The sequence below is a fragment of the Triticum urartu genome, chromosome 7A (assembly GCF_056163025.1).
Source record: "Triticum urartu cultivar PI428250 chromosome 7A, HENAU_Tu73, whole genome shotgun sequence".
In the NCBI taxonomy this organism is placed as follows: domain Eukaryota; kingdom Viridiplantae; phylum Streptophyta; class Magnoliopsida; order Poales; family Poaceae; genus Triticum; species Triticum urartu.
In genome coordinates, this window is record NC_141879.1 from 432,361,767 (window position 1) to 432,379,642 (window position 17,876).

General features: G+C 42.1%; 1 pseudogene; it reads left to right on the forward strand.

Moving 5' to 3' along the window:
- Positions 1-599: 599 nt before the first annotated feature.
- On the forward strand, positions 600-1,980 carry LOC147959843 (uncharacterized; annotated as a pseudogene).
- Positions 1,981-17,876: the final 15,896 nt, after the last annotated feature.

Genomic DNA, 17,876 nt, shown 5'->3' on the forward strand with positions numbered 1-17,876 from the left:
ATCGCGGGCGATCCATGGACACTGCCACTGTCTGATGGGCCAGCCTTGCAAGCGAATCGTGGACGTCCACTGCGTCAAGCCGATCTCAGCCGTAGACCGGGTGTGGTTAGGTGCTGGGCACGACTTGCGAACCCTATTCGTTCCTTCGCATCGCCCTCAATCACCTCACGCCGTTCCTACGTCGACGCGCTGCGCATCTCCTCGCCGGCTCCGATGGCTGGGGCGCCGCAGCACCCTTCGACGTCCGGCCTCGCTCCAACACCATTAAGGCACCTGCTACAACAAACTCCATCGTCGCCTCGACCCTGGCTGCTCCTTTCGCTGGGTTTGGTCCGGCAGCTGGACCCCCTAGGTTTGGCGCTCCGGCCAGGCAACAACACTACCAAGATGGCTCCACCACTGCTGGTGCTGGTCAACAGGCTGCTGGCCCTAGTTCGGGCCCCTCACAAACGAGCGGGCAAGGCTTTGCTTTTGGTACTGGCGGACCATTGAAGCATGGAGGAAAGAAGAAGAAGAAGAACGGGCGTCGGCCAGGCGCACATACAACACCAACACCTCAGGCACCCCCAGTTGCCGCAAACTTGGCCGTCTCCCACGCCATGCCACCATTGGCCGAGTCCGACGGCACGATTGCCGCTCAACAGGACGAAGCCTCTACCAATGTGCCTAAAACCAAGAAAGAAAAGATGCACTGTTTCAAATGCCGGTCTAATGATCATATGTCCAGAGATTGTACCATGGCACACTTTTGCTACATCTGCAACAATTTCAAGCACGCTATGTTTCGTTGTCCCGTTCTGAAGCAGCCACGGCCATCGGCATCTTTTTGTGGACAAGGATCTAATACTTCCATGTTCATTCAGATCCCATAGCACGTGTGCAAGGACATCGACACTTCTCCATCAGCATCGCCAATTGCCTTAGTCACAGTTTCCGGTGGGGAGCTACCTGCAGTGGTGCTTGAAGCTGAGATTGCTAGGATCGTTCGGACTCAGACTCAGTGGAAGTGGGAGGCTATTCCGCATGGCAAGGATGCCTTTTTGGTGTCATTCCCCTCCTTTGACGATCTTCGCCGAATGGCTGACCTAGAGGTTTGAGTCAAGTCGCATGGTGTTGAAATTTCTTTTAAAGAATGGAAAGTTGAAGATGTCCCATCTTATGTTTCTCTGGAGACTGTTTGGGTGCACGTTTACAGCGTTCCTCATTCACTACGACATTTCCTCGGGCTTTGGGCTGTTGGATCGGTCATTGGAGCAACTCAAGATGTTGATCTTTATGCCCTACGTCGTCATGGTATTATACGCATTCAGGTTGCTGTGCGCTCTTTGGATATATTCACCTATAATAATGACTTGGGAGGAGATTCTACAACCGCAGAGGCATTTGTCAAGCTTGATGGGTATAACTTTTGTTACCAGGTTGAAAAGGATGACTATATTCCAGATGCAGATTTCATACCTCTAATTTGGAAGCAACATGATGATGGCCCAGATAAAGGTCATGGTCGTGATGATGAAATTAACGATGGTGATGTTAGCAAAAAAGCAAAGAAAGGAAACTCTGCGAGTGTGAATCCTCCTCCGAACTCGAGCTCGAGCACTCCAGTTCCTATGCTGACTGCATCTCTCGCCGTGCCGTTGTCTGAACTGCAGCACACTACAGGGCCTTCGAACATGCTTGGAGAGATTGCTGTAGGTTACACTTCGCCGTCGTCGTTGCCGGCACCGCCTCCGGTATCCATCAACCTTGGTAAACCGCTGCACCAACCTCTTCTGCAGAATGAGCTGCCTTTGCTCAGGACGCCGCGAGTGGCGGCCGTGGAATCTCCATGCATGGAAGTGCATGCTTGCATGGGTGCAACTATAGCTGCATGTGTACGTACTGATACTTGCATGTATGCTTCAGCCAACAAGAACTGGCCCGTGGGGTTGCAGGGCTCTGTGCAACCGATGCTACAGGAGCCCGCTGTCGCTGAGCTAGGCTCATCAACAACTACTGGCGATGGACGCCCAGTACAACCCATGACTGCTCAGGAAAAGGTTCTGCAATCACCTGCATCGTCACCCTCGCTACAGAGCGTGCCGAGCTGTCATCTGGCTGCTGCGGTGACACTTGGTCCAGCCACGGGGCGCAGCATGGAGCTATCCTCGTCACCCGTTGCCGACGTTCTAATGGAGCCAGGAGCTGCTGCACTGTTGGGATCGCCTCTGACTTCTCCAATGCCGCAGTCGGCGCTCCATTCTACTCCAACCAAGCTGACGGATACTCTGTTACGGTGCAGTGGTCGTCACTTCACCTTTGCTGACGGGTCCTCGGCCACTGATGAGTGCTCCCTCTCCAAGGCGATGCGGCGTCAGGCGGAGCGTAACCTCGACCCTGCTACAGGTACACCTTGCAATAAATCATTTCTTTCTTTTTCCGATTCTCGTATTTCCTCTAGTTTAAATAACGTTGGAATTAAAATTGGAAAAAATGATAATGATGTGTGCATTTCGGTGGGGGTGCTTAAACACATGGAGATAGACCGATTAAAGGTTTCTCCAAAGTGTTCGAGCCCCATACCATACCCCGAAACTGAGGAGGAGGAACCGGCGGCTGCTTATGACGGTCCACTTCTCTCTCACTTGGTTGGTGCGTTAACTTAGGTCGGATTAGATGACGCACGACTTGGGACCATGTTTTGTGACTTCACTGCGTCCTCGCGTAAATCAAAATCCCACTCCTCAAAAAAGAAACAAAAACCGCCCAAGAAGGCGAAGGTATCCACCCTGACCCGAGTTTCCACATGAGAGGCATGTTTTGGAATAGCAGAGGTCTTTCAGACTTGGCTAAACATAAACACGTCGGTGACTGTGTGCGTGACCATGGGTTAGATTTTGTGGCAATTTCCGAGGCTGGTAAATGTGACTTTCGTGCACATGTCTTTGATCACCTATCAGGTGGTTTGGAATATACATGGCATTGCTTACCACCACGTGGAAGGTCCGGAGGAATCTTACTTGGGATACAGACCACAACCATGGACTTGTTAGCTTTTTCGGTTGGTGAATTTCACATCAAATTCCACCTACGAAATAGAGTTGACAATTATACATGGAGCCTGGTCGCAGTCTATGGGGCTGCCCAAGATGAGAATAAATCCGCTTTCCTTCGGGAATTGGTGAACTTGGCTAAGGATAACCCCCATCCAATGCTTATTGGAGGTGACTTCAATATCCTTAGATACTAGGAAGAGAAAAATAATGATCGTTTTGACACACACTGGCCTTTCTTATTCAACGCTGTAATTGACAGTTTGAATCTTCGAGAAGCTAGTATGTCGGGGCTACAGTTCACTTGGGCCAACAATTGTCCGGTGCCGACATACGAGAAGCTCGATCGGGTACTCATGGATACCGAATGGGAATTAAAATTCCCTATGGTAACAGTGCGTGCCCTAGAGCGTATTGAGTCACTTTCGGACCATGCACCCATCATTCTTGATTCTAACTCTACTAGCTCTCCCACTGTTCGCCGTCCATTCAAATTTGAATTGGGATGGTTACATCGGGATGGTTTTGCGGATATAGTTAAGAATTTATGGGAGAGGCCTGCTGTTGGTCGCACACCAATTCAAAGATGGAACTTCAAAATTCGAGCCATGAGGCGGTTCCTAAGTGGATGGGCCAAACACACAAGTGGTATATATAAAAAAGAAAAGCAACGCCTTTCCACTATTATAGATGACCTCGACAAAATAGCAGAGACTCGCATTTTGTCTCAACAGGAGATTGATATGAAAAATCAATCCAATGAGCAAATTGCACGTCTATTGCGAGAAGAGGAAATCAAGTGGTATCGAAGATCAGGTGCCCAATTCATTTTGGAGGGAGACAACAATACACGATATTTCCAAATGGTCGCCAATGGGCGGCATAGGAAGAAGTGTATCTTTAGCCTCCAATAGGATGAGGGACGGATCGAGGGTCAGGCGGAGCTCAAGCGTTATATAACCAAATACTACAAGTGTCTGTTTGGGGCTCCAGAGGAAGGGAACTTCACTCTAGATGAGACCCGAATAGATGACATTCCACAAGTCACAGAAGAAGAGAATGACATCCTGACGACACCTTTCTCTGAAGAGGAGGTGCGAGCTGCGGTGTTCCAAATGGAACATAACAAAGCTCCAGGCCCTGATGGTTTCCCCGCGGAGTTCTATCAGAACTTCTGGGATGTCATCAAGACTGACCTAATGGAGTTGTTCAATTTTTTTCATGCCGGCCAACTAGACCTATCTAGGCTTAATTTTGGCGAGATTGTTTTGTTGCCAAAGACTAAGGCGGCTGAACAGATTCAACAGTTCAGACCGATCTGCCTCCTTAATGTAAGCTTCAAAATCTTCACCAAAGTTGCGACTAATAGGCTCAACGCGGTCGCCGATCATGTTGTTCAGCCATCCCAAACGGCTTTCATGCAAGGACGAAATATACTCGATGGAATAGTAATCCTTCATGAGACCGTCCATGAGATGCACCGGAAGAACATGAGTGGAGTAGTATTTAAAATTGACTTTGAAAAGGCATACAACAAAGTCAAATGGTCATTTCTCCAACAGACCCTAAGAATGAAAGGTTTCTCAGATAAATGGCGCGACTGGGTCCAAAATTTCATTACTGGAGGTAGTGTGGCTATAAAAGTCAATGATGATGTAGGTCATTACTTCCAGACGAAAAAGGGATTACGACAGGGTGACCCAGTGTCTCCAATGTTATTTAACATTGTCGCTGACATGTTGGCTACTTTGATCAAACACGCCAAACAAGACAGTCAAATTGCAGGAGTAGTGCCACATCTTGTGGATGGCGGACTCTCTATCTTGCAATATGCCGATGATACAATTCTTTTTATGGAACATGACCTAGATAAGGCTAAAAATATGAAACTATTGCTTTCAGCTTTTGAGCAAATGTCAGGTCTGAAAATTAACTTCCATAAAAGTGAATTGTTCTGTTTCGGAGAAACCAAGGAGGCGGCTGCACAATATGCTGACTTGTTCAGTTGTGCACAAGGCCAATTCCCAATTAAACATTTGGGAATTCTGATTCATTATCAGTGTCTCACTAATGCGGAGTGGAAACATGTTGAAGAGCGATTGGAGAAACGGTTGAGCAGTTGGAAAGGCAAGTTGCTCTCCGTTGGAGGGCGACCAGTTTTGATCAATTCTGTTCTCACAAACATGGTTCTCTACATGCTCTCATTTTTCCAAATTCCCAAAGGGGTTCTGCAAAGACTGGATTACTTCAGATCCAGATTCTTTTGGCAAGGAGATAGTGAAAATAAAAAGTATAGGCTAACCAAATGGAGTGTGGTTTGTCGACCAACAGACCAGGGAGGTTTAGGTGTTCAGGACCTCCAGGTTAAGAATGATGCCTTGCTCAGTAAATGGTTGTTCAAGCTAGTTACCAAGGATGGTGTTTGGCAAACCCTGTTGCGCAATAAGTATCTAGGCCACAAAGCGTTGTCCCAGGCGTATTGGAAACCTGGTGACTCACATTTTTGGTCTGGTCTGATGGCGGTAAAGAAACATCTATTCCGCTTTGGATCATTCGCGATAAAGGACGGCTCCGAGATACGTTTTTGGGAGGACAGGTGGCTAGGAAACACCACTCTTCAGGAACAGTATCCGGCTTGTACCGAATTGTACGCGATAAGAATGATACTCTTGCGCACGTGCTCAGCTCCTCCCCGCCGAATGTATCATTTAGGAGGGATTTGATTGGCCTCCGCCTTGCGTCATGGCAACATCTTCTACCCCGTTTGGATTCGGTTAACTTGACACAAGGGAGGGATGCGTTTCGTTGGAATCTCACTACATCTGGGTCCTACACAGTTGACTCTATGTACCGTGCACTCTCGCACTCAGAGGCTCCATTGAATAATAATAAACTAATATGGAAATCAAAGATGCCACTAAAAAATAAGATTTTCATGTGGTATCTTCGGAGAGGAGTTGTGCTAACAAAAGACAACCTCGCTCGACGCAACTGGCAATGAAGTAAGAAGTGTAGCTTTTGTACTCATGACGAGACAATTAAACACCTCTTCTTTCAGTGCAAGTTCACGCGTTCTATATGGTCAGTCATCCAAATAGCGTCCAATTTGTATCCACCAACAAGTGTTGCCAATATATATTGTCACCGGCTTGATGGAGTACCAAATACTTTTAGTACGCTAATACGGGTGGGAGCGTCTGCCTTATTATGGTCGCTTTGGCTATGTAGAAATGATTGTGTTTTTAATGGCAAAACCTCTTCTTCTATGCAGGTTATTTACCGTTGTACGCACTGGCTTCGTATGTGGTGTACGCTACAGCGAACGGAGTATCAATCGCTGTTCAAGGCGGTGTGTATACGGTTGGAACGGGTGGCCAGGGAGGTTTTTACCCAACATGGGCGGCAACATAATCTCCGGATCGGTCCACCTTCTCCGTCGACATTGGAATAGTTTTGGGCTCATATGACTTTACTGTTGCCAACTTGTCATTTTTTATACATACTTTGCTAGACTCTTCGTTAAGGCTGTGTGCATCTTAGCTATGCAGAGGCCGGGTGTCGCTCATTATGCTCTGTATCCACTTGATGCTACATTATGAGTTAATAAAAGCGCCCTTTGTCGAAAAAGATTGGTGCTTGTGGGTGACTAGTAGTGTTGATTACATCTTGTAGTTGATTACTATATGGTTTATTTGGTGGAAGATTATATGTTCAGATCCAATATGCTATTGAATACCCCTTTGATCTTGAGCATGATTATCATTTGTGAGTAGTTACTTTTGTTTGAGGTCACGGGAGAAATCATATTGCAAGTAATCATGTGAACTTGATATGTGTTCGATATTTTGATAGTATGTATGTTATGATTCCCTTAGTGGTGTCATGTGAATGTAGAATACATGACACTTCACCATATTTGGGCCTAAGGAAATGCATTGTGGAGTAGTTATTAGATGATGGGTTGCGAGAGTGACAGAAGCTTAAACCCTAGTTTATGCGCTATTCCGTAAGGGACCGATTGGATCCAAAAGTTTAATGCTATGGTTAGGATTTATCCTTAATACTTTTATCGTAGTTGCAGATACTTGTGAGGGGGTTAATCATAAATAGGTGGTTTGTTCAAGTAAGAACAACACCTAAGCACCGGTCCACCCACATATCAAATTATCAAAGTAGCGAACATGAATTGAATCAACATGATGAAAGTGACTAGATGAAATTCCCGTGTACCCTCAAGAAAGCTTTGCCTATTATAAGAGACCGTTTTGGCCTTCCCTTTGCCTCAAAAGGATTGTGCTACCTTTATGCACTTTTGTTAATATTATCATTACTTGCTCATTACAAAATATCTTGCTATCAAACTACTTTGTTACTTACAATTTCAGCACTTGTAGACATTACATTGCTGAAAACCACTTGTCATTTCCTTCTGCTCCTCTTTGGGTTCGACAGTCTTACTTATCAAAAAGAGCTACAATTGATCCCCTATACTTGTGGGTCATCGAGGCTATTTTCTGGCGCCGTTGCCGGGGAGTGAAGCGCCTTTGGTAAGTGGAATTTGGTTAGGAAACATTTATATACTGTGCTGAAATTTACTGTCACTTGTTACTATGGAAAACAATCCTTTGAGGGGTTTGTTCGGGGTATCTTCACCTTGACCAGAACCACAATTAGCTACCCCTCAACCTAGTGCACCTACTGGAAAATATTGAATATGAAATTCCTTCGGGTATGATAGAACAACTGCTAGCCAATCCTTATGCAGGAGATGGAACCGAACATCTTGATATGCACTTGATATATGTGGAACAAATTTGTGGATTGTTTAAGCTTGCAGGTTTACCCGGATATGAAGTTAGAAAGAAGGTTTCCCCTTTATCTTTGAAGGTAAAAGCATTGGCATGGTATAGGCTATGCGATGATATTGGATCTTGGAATTGGAATCTAGTTCATCGTGATCGGAATTACATATATACTTTTTGGCCTCGTGAGGGAGAAAGCATTGCTCTAGCTTGGGGGAGGATTAAGTCAATGTTATATTCATGCCCCAACCATGAGCTCTTAGTCGAAATTATTATTCAGAATTTTTATGCTCGGCTTTCTCGTGATGATCAATCCATGCCCGATACTTCTTGTACTGGTTCTTTTATGAAGAAGACTATTGAATTCCGGTGGGATCTTTTGGAAAGAATTTAATGCAACTTTGAAGATTGGGAACTCGAGGAAGGTAAAGAGTTAGGTATTAAGCTTAAGTATGATTGTGTTAAATCTTTTATGAATACCGATGCTTTTCAAAAGTTTAACACTAAATAGGGACTTGACTCTGAGATAGTAGCCTCCTTTTGTGAATCATTTGCTACTGATGTTGATCTCCCTAAAGAGAAGTGGTTTAAATATCACGCACCTATTAAAGAAGAAAATAAAGAGCCGGAGCTAGCTAAAGAGGAAACTATGCTTTATAATGTTGATCCAGTTGTTCCCACTACTTATATTGAGAAACCACCTTTCCCTGTTAGGATAAAGATACATGCTAAAGTTTCAACCATGGTTAACAAAAGTTATATTAGAACACGTAAACCTGATGAACAAATCAAGGTAAAACCTAGTGTTGCTATGGTTAAGGATCTCTTGGAAGAAAATATAGATGGGCATGTTATTTACTTCTGTAATGAAGGTACTAGAATTGTCAAACCTGATAGAACGGATAATCATAGACCCGTCGTCGGCATGCCCATTGTCTCAGTTAAAATAGGAGATCACTGTTATCATGGTTTATGTGACATAGGTGCTAGCGTGAGTGCTATTCCCTATACCTTATATTATGAAATTATGAATGACATAGCACCCGCAGAGATAGAAGACATTGTTGTTACTATTAAACTTGGTACTAGAGATACTACATCACCAATTGGGATTGTTAGAGATGTTGAAGTCTTGTGTGGGAAAATAAAATACCCTACTAATTTTCTTGTTCTTGGTTCCCCACAAGATGACTTTTGTCTCGTTATCTTTGGTAGACCTTTCTTGAACACCGTTAATGCTAAAATAGATTGTGAGAAACAAACTGTCAGTGTTAGTTTTGGTGATGAGTCTCATGAGTTTAATTTTTCCAAGTTTAGTAGAAAGCTTCATGAAAAAGAATTGCCTAGTAAGGATGAAATAATTGGTCTTGCTTCTATTTCTGTGCCTCCTATTGATCCTCTAGAACAATATCTGCTAGACCATGAAAATGATTTACATATGCATGAAAGAAATGAAATAGATAAGATTTTCTTTGAACAACGTCCTCTACTTAAACACAATTTGCCTATTGAAACTCTAGGAGGTCCTCCTCCACCCAAGGGTGACCCTGTGTTTGATTTAAAATAATTGCCGGATACCTTGAAATATGCTTATCTTGATGAGAAGAAGATATATCCTGTTATTATTAGTGCTAACCTTTCAGAACATGAAGAAGAAAGATTATGGAAAGTTCTAAGGAATCACTGAGCCGCTATTGGATATACTCTTGATGATTTAAAGGGAATTAGTCTCACTCTATGTCAGCACAGGATTAATATGGAGCCTGATGCTAAACCCATTGTTGATCACCAACGTCGGTTAGATCCGAAGATGAAGGAAGTGGTAAGAACAAAAATATTAAAACTTCTGGAAGCCGGTATAATCTATCCTATAGCTGATAGTAGATGGGTAAGTCTTGTTCATTGTGTTCCTAAGAAAGAAGGTATCACTGTTGTTCCTAATGATAAGAATGAACTTATTCCACAAAGAATTGTTACAAGCTATAGAATGGTAATTGATTTTAGAAAATTAAACAAAGCAACTAGAAAATATCATTACCCTCTGCCTTTTATTGATCAAATGCTAGAAAGATTATCTAAGCACACACATTTTTTCTTCCTTGATGGATACTCTGGTTTTCACAAATACCTGTTTCTCAACCTGATCAAGAAAAGACCACTTTCACTTGTCCCTTCGGAACTTATGCTTATAGACGTATGCCTTTTGGTTTATGGAATGCACCTGCTACCTTTCAAAGATGTATGGCTCCTATATTCTCTGACTTTTGTGAAAAGATTCTTGAGGTTTTCATGGATGACTTCTCTGTTCATGGGAAGTCTTTTGATGATTGTTTAAGCAATCTTGATCGAGTTTGGCAGAGATGTGAACAAACAAATCTTGTCTTGAATTGGGAGAAGTGCCACTTTATGGTTAATGAAGGTATTGTCTTGGGTCATAAAATTTCTGAAAGAGGTGTTGAAGTGGACAAAGCTAAGGTTGATGCAATTAAGAAAATGCCATGTCCTAATGATATCAAAGGTATTCGTAGTTTCTTAGGTCATGCTGGTTTCTATAGGAGATTTATCAAAGACTTTTCTAGAATTTCTAGGCCTCTTACAAATATTTTGCAAAAGGATATTCCTTTTATTTTTGATGATGATTGTTTAGAAGCCTTCGAAACACTCAAGAAAGCCTTGATTTCTGCACCTATTGTTCAACCACTTGATTGGAACTTGCCTTTTGAAATTATGTGTGATGCTAGTGATTATGCTATTGTTGTTGTTCTAGGATAAAGAGTTGATACGAAACTAAATGTTATACATTATGCTATTAAAACTCTAGACAACGCCCAAATAAATTATGCTACTACTGAAAAAGAATTCCTGTTTTCTTGTGATAAATTTAGATCTTACATTGTTGATTCAAAAGTAATTGTTCACACCGAGCATGCTACTATTTAATATATTATGGAAAATAAAGATGCTAAACCTAGACTTATTCGATGGGTTCTCTTGCTACAGGAATTTGATTTACATATCACTGATAGGAAAGGAGCAGAGAACCTCGTAGCTGATAATTTTTCTAGGCTTGAAAATGTGCTTGATGACCCACTACCTATTGATGATAGTTTTCCTGATGAGCAGTTAGCTGCAATAAATGTTTCTCATAACACTCCTTGTTATGCTGACTATGCTAATTACATTGTTGCTAAATATTTACCACCTATCTTTACCTATCAACAAAAGATTTTTTTTATGATCTAAGACATTACTTTTGGGATGACCCACATCTTTATAAACAAGGAGTTGATGGTGTTATTAGACGTTGTGTACCTGAGCATGAACAGGGACAAATCCTACAGAAATGTCACTCTGAATCTTATGGAGGGCATCATGCAGGAGACATAACTGCTCACAAGGTATTGCAGTCTGGATTTTATTGGCCTACTCTTTTCAAGGATGCTCGCAAGTTTGTCTTATCTTGCGATGAATGTCAAAGAATAGGTAATATCAGTAAGCGTAAAGAAATGCCTATGAATTATTCACTTGCTGTTGAACCATTTGATGTTTGGGGATTTGATTACATGGACCTTTACCTTCCTCTAATGGGTATACACATATTTTGGTTGCTGTTGACTATGTCACTAAGTGGGTAGAAGCTATTCCAACTAGTAGTGCTGATTACAACACCTCTATTAAAATGCTTAAGGAAGTTATTTCCCAAGGTTTGGAGTCCCTAGATACTTAATGACTGATGGCGGTTCACACTTTATTCATGGTGCTTTCCATAAAATGCTTGCTAAGTATGATGTTAACCATAGAATTGCATCACCTTATCATCCTCACTCTAGTGGTCAAGTTGAACTTAGCAATTGAGAAATAAAATTAATTTTGCAAAAGACTGTCAATATGTCCCGGAAGAATTGGTTTAAGAAATTAGATGATGCACTTTGGGCTTATAGAACAACATATAAAAATCCTGTGGGTATGTCTCCTTATAAAATGGTTTATGGAAAAGCTTGTCATTTGCCTCTTGAGTTAGAACATAAAGCATATTGGGCAATTAAAGAACTCAACTATGATTTTAAAATTGCCGGTGAAAAGTGGTTGTTTGACATTAGCTCTTTAGATGAATGGAGAACCCAAGTGTAGCGACCCGATCCCAATGGACCGAAGTCGTTGTGCTTAAGTGTCATCCCTAGATCGGTATTGCTGACACACACAGTACTCGAGGAATTATAGCAGAGTTCAATCACACACTTAATTACATCGAGTGTCTCATAAGGAGAACTTATTACAATAATATGGCTGAAGGCCATCTAAATAAGATAACCGTGGAAGTTTCAAAGATAAATGAGTCCATCCAACTCCACGACAAAACTGAGTGCACGACAACGACCTATCGCACCTTACTCTTCGTCTGAAAATTCTGCAACATGATACGTTGCAGCCGTGTAGGTCAGCACATGGAATATGCTGGCAAGACAACACTATAGAGGATAATGATGCAATAAAGACTAACACCACATGCATATTTGGCTGGTGGAGGCTCTAGGTTTAACATTTGCGTAAAGCTAATTTTTCCCTACAACAAAAGGAGTAGATTTTATTTAACTACAAAGTTTATGTCATTATTGAGAAGGGTCCTCCAACTCAATCCCAAAATAATTAATAACCCAGCAAACTTCATTAAGTAAAGTGTTGAGATCAATCAATAATTCAAATACCAGATACTCAAGATGTCCATAACCAGGGACATGGCTAACCATGATTAGTTTATACACTCTGCAGAGTTTTGCGCACTTTTCCCCACAAGACTCAATCCCCTCTGTTGGATTTCTCGCACTACATGATGTTTGAGAAACGGATGACTGAGACACAGTCTTTCTGAAGCATTAACTCTTTACTCTGGGTAGACAGTACCACCTACTTTCCCCTACATTTGCTAGCCTACCACTAAAAGAGGTCACACAAATTACTCAATTATGCTAGAGCCCATAATGGCTTGTGGCTGCACATGGAAGTTTCTAGCATGAATAATCTTATGATCCCTTTGAGCCTGGGTGGCAAACCATAGGATGATCAGACGGGTACTCCGGGATATCCTAGGGCAACACTGGATTGCTCCAGGTGCCCGCAACCAATCCACCCAGATGTGTATTAAAGTATCCACCTTAAGTTTTCCTTAGTTAAAATCTCTCACAACTTGAATAATTCCCACATACCAATCTACATCTAGGAGCATGGCTAAGCAATATGAGCATAACGTATATTACCCGGGGTTGATAAAAGACAATAGGTTCCTACCTCATCAACTACTTAACCACACTCACATGTTACCAATCCTACTAATGCAATGTTTGAGGGTTGATACTAATGCATAAAAACTGGGTAATAAAGGGATATGATCAAAGTGTAACTTGCCTTGCTGACGATCGGAAAACCCTAGAGATTCATAGTAGCAAGCTTCGCACTCCGGGTACTCTATGGTAAACAAACAATAGCAACACAAGCACTCCAGCATAAGATGCAAAGGTAAAGCCAAATAAAAGATCTAAATAGAAAGTACAATTGAAGAGATTTGATTTGCAAAAAGAATCAATCAAATCGGAGCTACGAAACTCAAACTACGATCAAATGAAGTTCAAATTCAAAACTGCCTGAGACCAAATTTTAAATTTTCAAGAACATGTTCAAGTTATTTATATGGACATAGGGGGTCAAGACGAAGAATTTGGCGTTGGTTTCGTTGGATTTGGGTAAACGAGCAAAAAGTTGTGAGGGTTTAAAGATCAGGGACTAATATGTAAGAAAACTAATCGCCGATAGGTCCCTGGCAGAAAATAAAACTAAAAATAAAAATCTAACGAACGAACATTCGCTAACAGAAACTAACGAACGAAAGCGTTCACTAACAAATCTAAACGAACGAACGTTCGCTAATTAAACTAACCTAATAAAATAAACCGATCTAGAAAGAAAATCGAAACTAAAAAAACCGGGGCAGGTTTCGATGGTTATACCGGTTCGCGAGAAAAACCGGCGGCGGATCGGATAGGATCGGCAGCGGCAGCTCCGGCGGATCGGGCGACGGCTCCGGCGAGGCTCCGAGGATCGGCGTAGGCTAGCGGCGGCGGCGGCGCGGGCAGCGGCGAGCGGTGGCGGCGAGCGGTGGCGCGCGGCGCGGGAAGCGGCGGTGGCTATGGCGGCGACGCGACTCGATGGGAGGAGAGGGGCCGGCCCTCGGCCTTATAAAGGCGGGTCGGCAGGGGGGTGGCGGCTTGGCGGAGGGCCAAAGTCGGTGGCGGCTCGGTCCCGGACTCCCGGCGAGTCCGGCTCCCGCATGGTCGGGGAAGGCGGTGGCTGCTCGGGCCGGCTGGGCCTTCGGCCCAGTTCGGTCTGAAAACTTTTTTTCTTTCTTTTTATAAAATTTCGCCGCAAAAAAATCCAAATAAATAAAATAAAAAAAATCCTAAAATTGCAGAAATAATTTTCACCGTCCTCTCCTAATATTTAGGACAAAGTGAACATTTTTCTGGGATAAATGTAATTTTTTTAAAATGCATATTTTCCCCTAATTTAATAAAATTCAAATAAATATTTTTTTATTCAAAAATAAATTTCCAATATTTCCTAGCTATTTTGAAGAAGTCATATTATCTTCTCTCACTTATTTAAATTGAAATAATGGAAAAATAATTTGAATAAAACCACTTTGATCCAATTACCAATTTTGAAAAATACAAAAATGGATTTTTGTGAAAACCTCCAACTCTCTCGATTGGTCCTTGAGTTGCTTAAGGTTTCCAGGATCAAAATTCCAAATAAAACAAAATTCGAAATGCACAAATCATGAATGCATATGATGACCTAATGATTAACATCCAAATTAAAAATTGGGATGTTCCCCCATTAAGATGAATCTTACCCTCGAGATTCAGGTTGGCTAGCAAAAAGGTGTGGGTGTGATAACCCACAAGTATAGGGGATCGCAACAGTTTTCGAGGGTAGAGTAGTCAGCCCAAATTTATTGATTTGACAAAGGGGAGCCAAAGAATATTTTCAAGTATTAGCAGTTGAGTTGTCAATTCAACCACACGTGAAAGACTTAATATATGCAGCAAACTATTTAGTAGCAAAGTAGTATGTAAGTAACGGTAACGGTGGCAAAAGTAACAGTACTAGTTTTTGTAGCAATCTTAACAGTGGCAACAGAAAAGTAACTAAGCAAAGATCAATATGTGAAAAGCTCATAGGCAATGGATCAATGATGGATAATTATGTCGGATGCGATTCCTCATGCAACAGTTATAACATAGGGTGACACAGAACTAGCTCCAGTTCATCAATGTAATGTAGGCATGTATTCCGAATATAGTCATACGTGCTTATGGAAAAGAACTTGCATGACATCTTTTGTCCTACCCTCCCGTGGCAGCGGGGTCCTATTGGAAACTAAGGGATATTAAGGCCTCGTTTTAATAGAGTACCAGACCAAAGCATTAACACTTAGTGAATACATGAACTCCTCAAACTACATTCATCACCGGAAGTGGTCCCAATTATTGTCACTCCGGGGTTGCCAGATCATAACACATAGTAGGTGACTATTGACTTGCAAGATATATAGGATGAAGAACTCAGATATATTCATGAAAACGTAATAGGCTCAGATCTGAAATCATGGCACTCGGGCCCTAGTGACAAGCATTAAGCATAGCAAAGTCATAGCAACATCAATCTTAGAACATAATGGATACTAGGGATCAAACCCTAACAAACTAACTCGATTACATGGTAAATCTCATCCAACCCATCACCGTCCAGCAAGCCTACGATGGGATAACTCACGCACGACAGAGAGAATCATGAAATTGGTGATGGAGGGAGGTTGATGATGACGATGGCGATGGGTTCCCCTCTCTGGAGCCCCAAACGGACACCAGATCAGCCCTACCGATGAAGATTAGGGCTTGGCGGCGGCTCCGTATCGTAAAACGCGATGAATCCTTCTTCTCTATTTTTTCTCCCCGAAAGTGAATATATAGAGTTGGAGTTGAGGTCGGTGGAGTCTCATGGGGCCCTGAGGCAGGGGGCGCCCTAGGGGGGGCACTCCTGCACCCTGGTGGACAGGGTGTGGGCCCCCTGATGCTGATTCTTTCGCCAGTATTTTTTATTAATCCGAAAACTGTCTCCGTGGATTTTCAGGTCATTCCGTAAACTTTTATTTTTGCACAAAAATAACACTATGGCAATTCTGCTGAAAACAGCGTCAGTCCGGGTTAGTTCCGTTCAAATCATGCAAGTTAGAGTCCAAAACAAGGGCAAAAGTGTTTGGAAAAGTAGATATGTTGGAGATGTATCAACTCCCCCAAGTTTAATCCTTTGCTTGTCCTCAAGCAATTTAGTTGAAAAACTAAAAGTGATAAAGAAAAAACTTTTACAAACTCTGTTTGATCTTGTTGTTGTAAATATATAAAGCTAGCACTCAAGTTTTTAGCAAAGATTATGAACTAGCCATATTCACAATAACATTTAGGTCTCATGTTTACTCATATCAATGGCATAATCAACTAGCGAGCAATAATAATAAATCTCGGATGACAACACTTTATCAAAACAATCATAACATGATATAACAAGATGGTATCTTGCTAGCCCTTTCTGAGATCGCAAAACATAAATGCAGAGCACCCCTGAAGATCAAGGACTGAGTAGACATTGTAATTCATGGTAAAAGAGATCCAGTAACAGTCATACTCAATGTAAATTAATAGCAATGCATGTGAATGACAACGGTGATCTCCAACTGGTGATTTTTAATAAGAGGATGATGGCTCAACATAAAAGTAAATAGATAGGACCTTCGCAGAGGGAAGTAGGGATTTGCAGGGGTGCCAGAGCTCAAGTTTTGAAACAGAGATAAATAATATTTTGAGTGGTATACTTTCATTTTCAACATAACAACCAAGAGATCTCGATACCTTCCATGCTACACACATTATAGGCGGTTCCCAAACAGAATGGTACAATTTATACTCCCCCACCACCAACAAACATCAATCCATGGCTTGCCCGAAACAGCGGGTGCCTCCAACTATCAACAATCCCAGGGGAGTTTTTTTTTGCAATTATTTTGATTTGAGCATGGGACTGGGCATCCCGGTTACCAGCCATTTTCTCATGAGTGATGAGCGGAGTCCACTCATTGTGAGAATAACTCACCTAGCATGGAAGATATAGACAACCCTAGTTGATACATGAGCTATTCGAGCATATAAAACAAAATTCTATTTGAAGGTTTAGAGTTTGGCACATACAAATTTACTTGGAACGGCAGGTAGATACCGCTTATAGGAAGGTATGGTGGACTCATGTGGAATAACTTTGGGGTTTGTGGAAGTGGATGCACAAGCAGTATTCCTGCTTAGTACAAGTGAAGGCTAGAAAGAGACTGGGAAGCGACCAACTAGAGAGCGACAATAGTCATGAACATGCATTAAGATTAATCAACAATGAGTGCAAGCATGAGTAGGATATAAATCACCATGAACATAAATATCGTGGAGGCTATGTTGATTTTGTTTCAACTACATGCGTGAACATGTACCAAGTCAAGCCACTCGAATCATTCAAAGGAGGGATACCACCCTATCATACCACATCACAACCATTTTAATAGCATGTTGGCACGCAAGGTAAACTATTATAAACTCCTAGCTAATTAAGCATGCATGGGCAACTATAATCTCTAATTGTCATTGCAAACATGTTTCATTCATAATAGGCTGAATCAGGAACGATGAACTAATCATATTTGCAAAAACAAGATAGGTCGAGTTCATACCAGCTTCTCTCATCTCAATCAGTCCATCATACATCATCATTATTGCCTTTCACTTGCACGACCGAACGGTGTGGATAATAATAATAGTGCACATGCATTGGACTAAGCTGGAATCCGCAAGCATTTAATACAAGGGAGAAGACAAGGTACTATGGGCTCTTGGTTAAATCAACAATAATGCACATGAGAGCCACTCAACTTTTTCATCATGGTCTT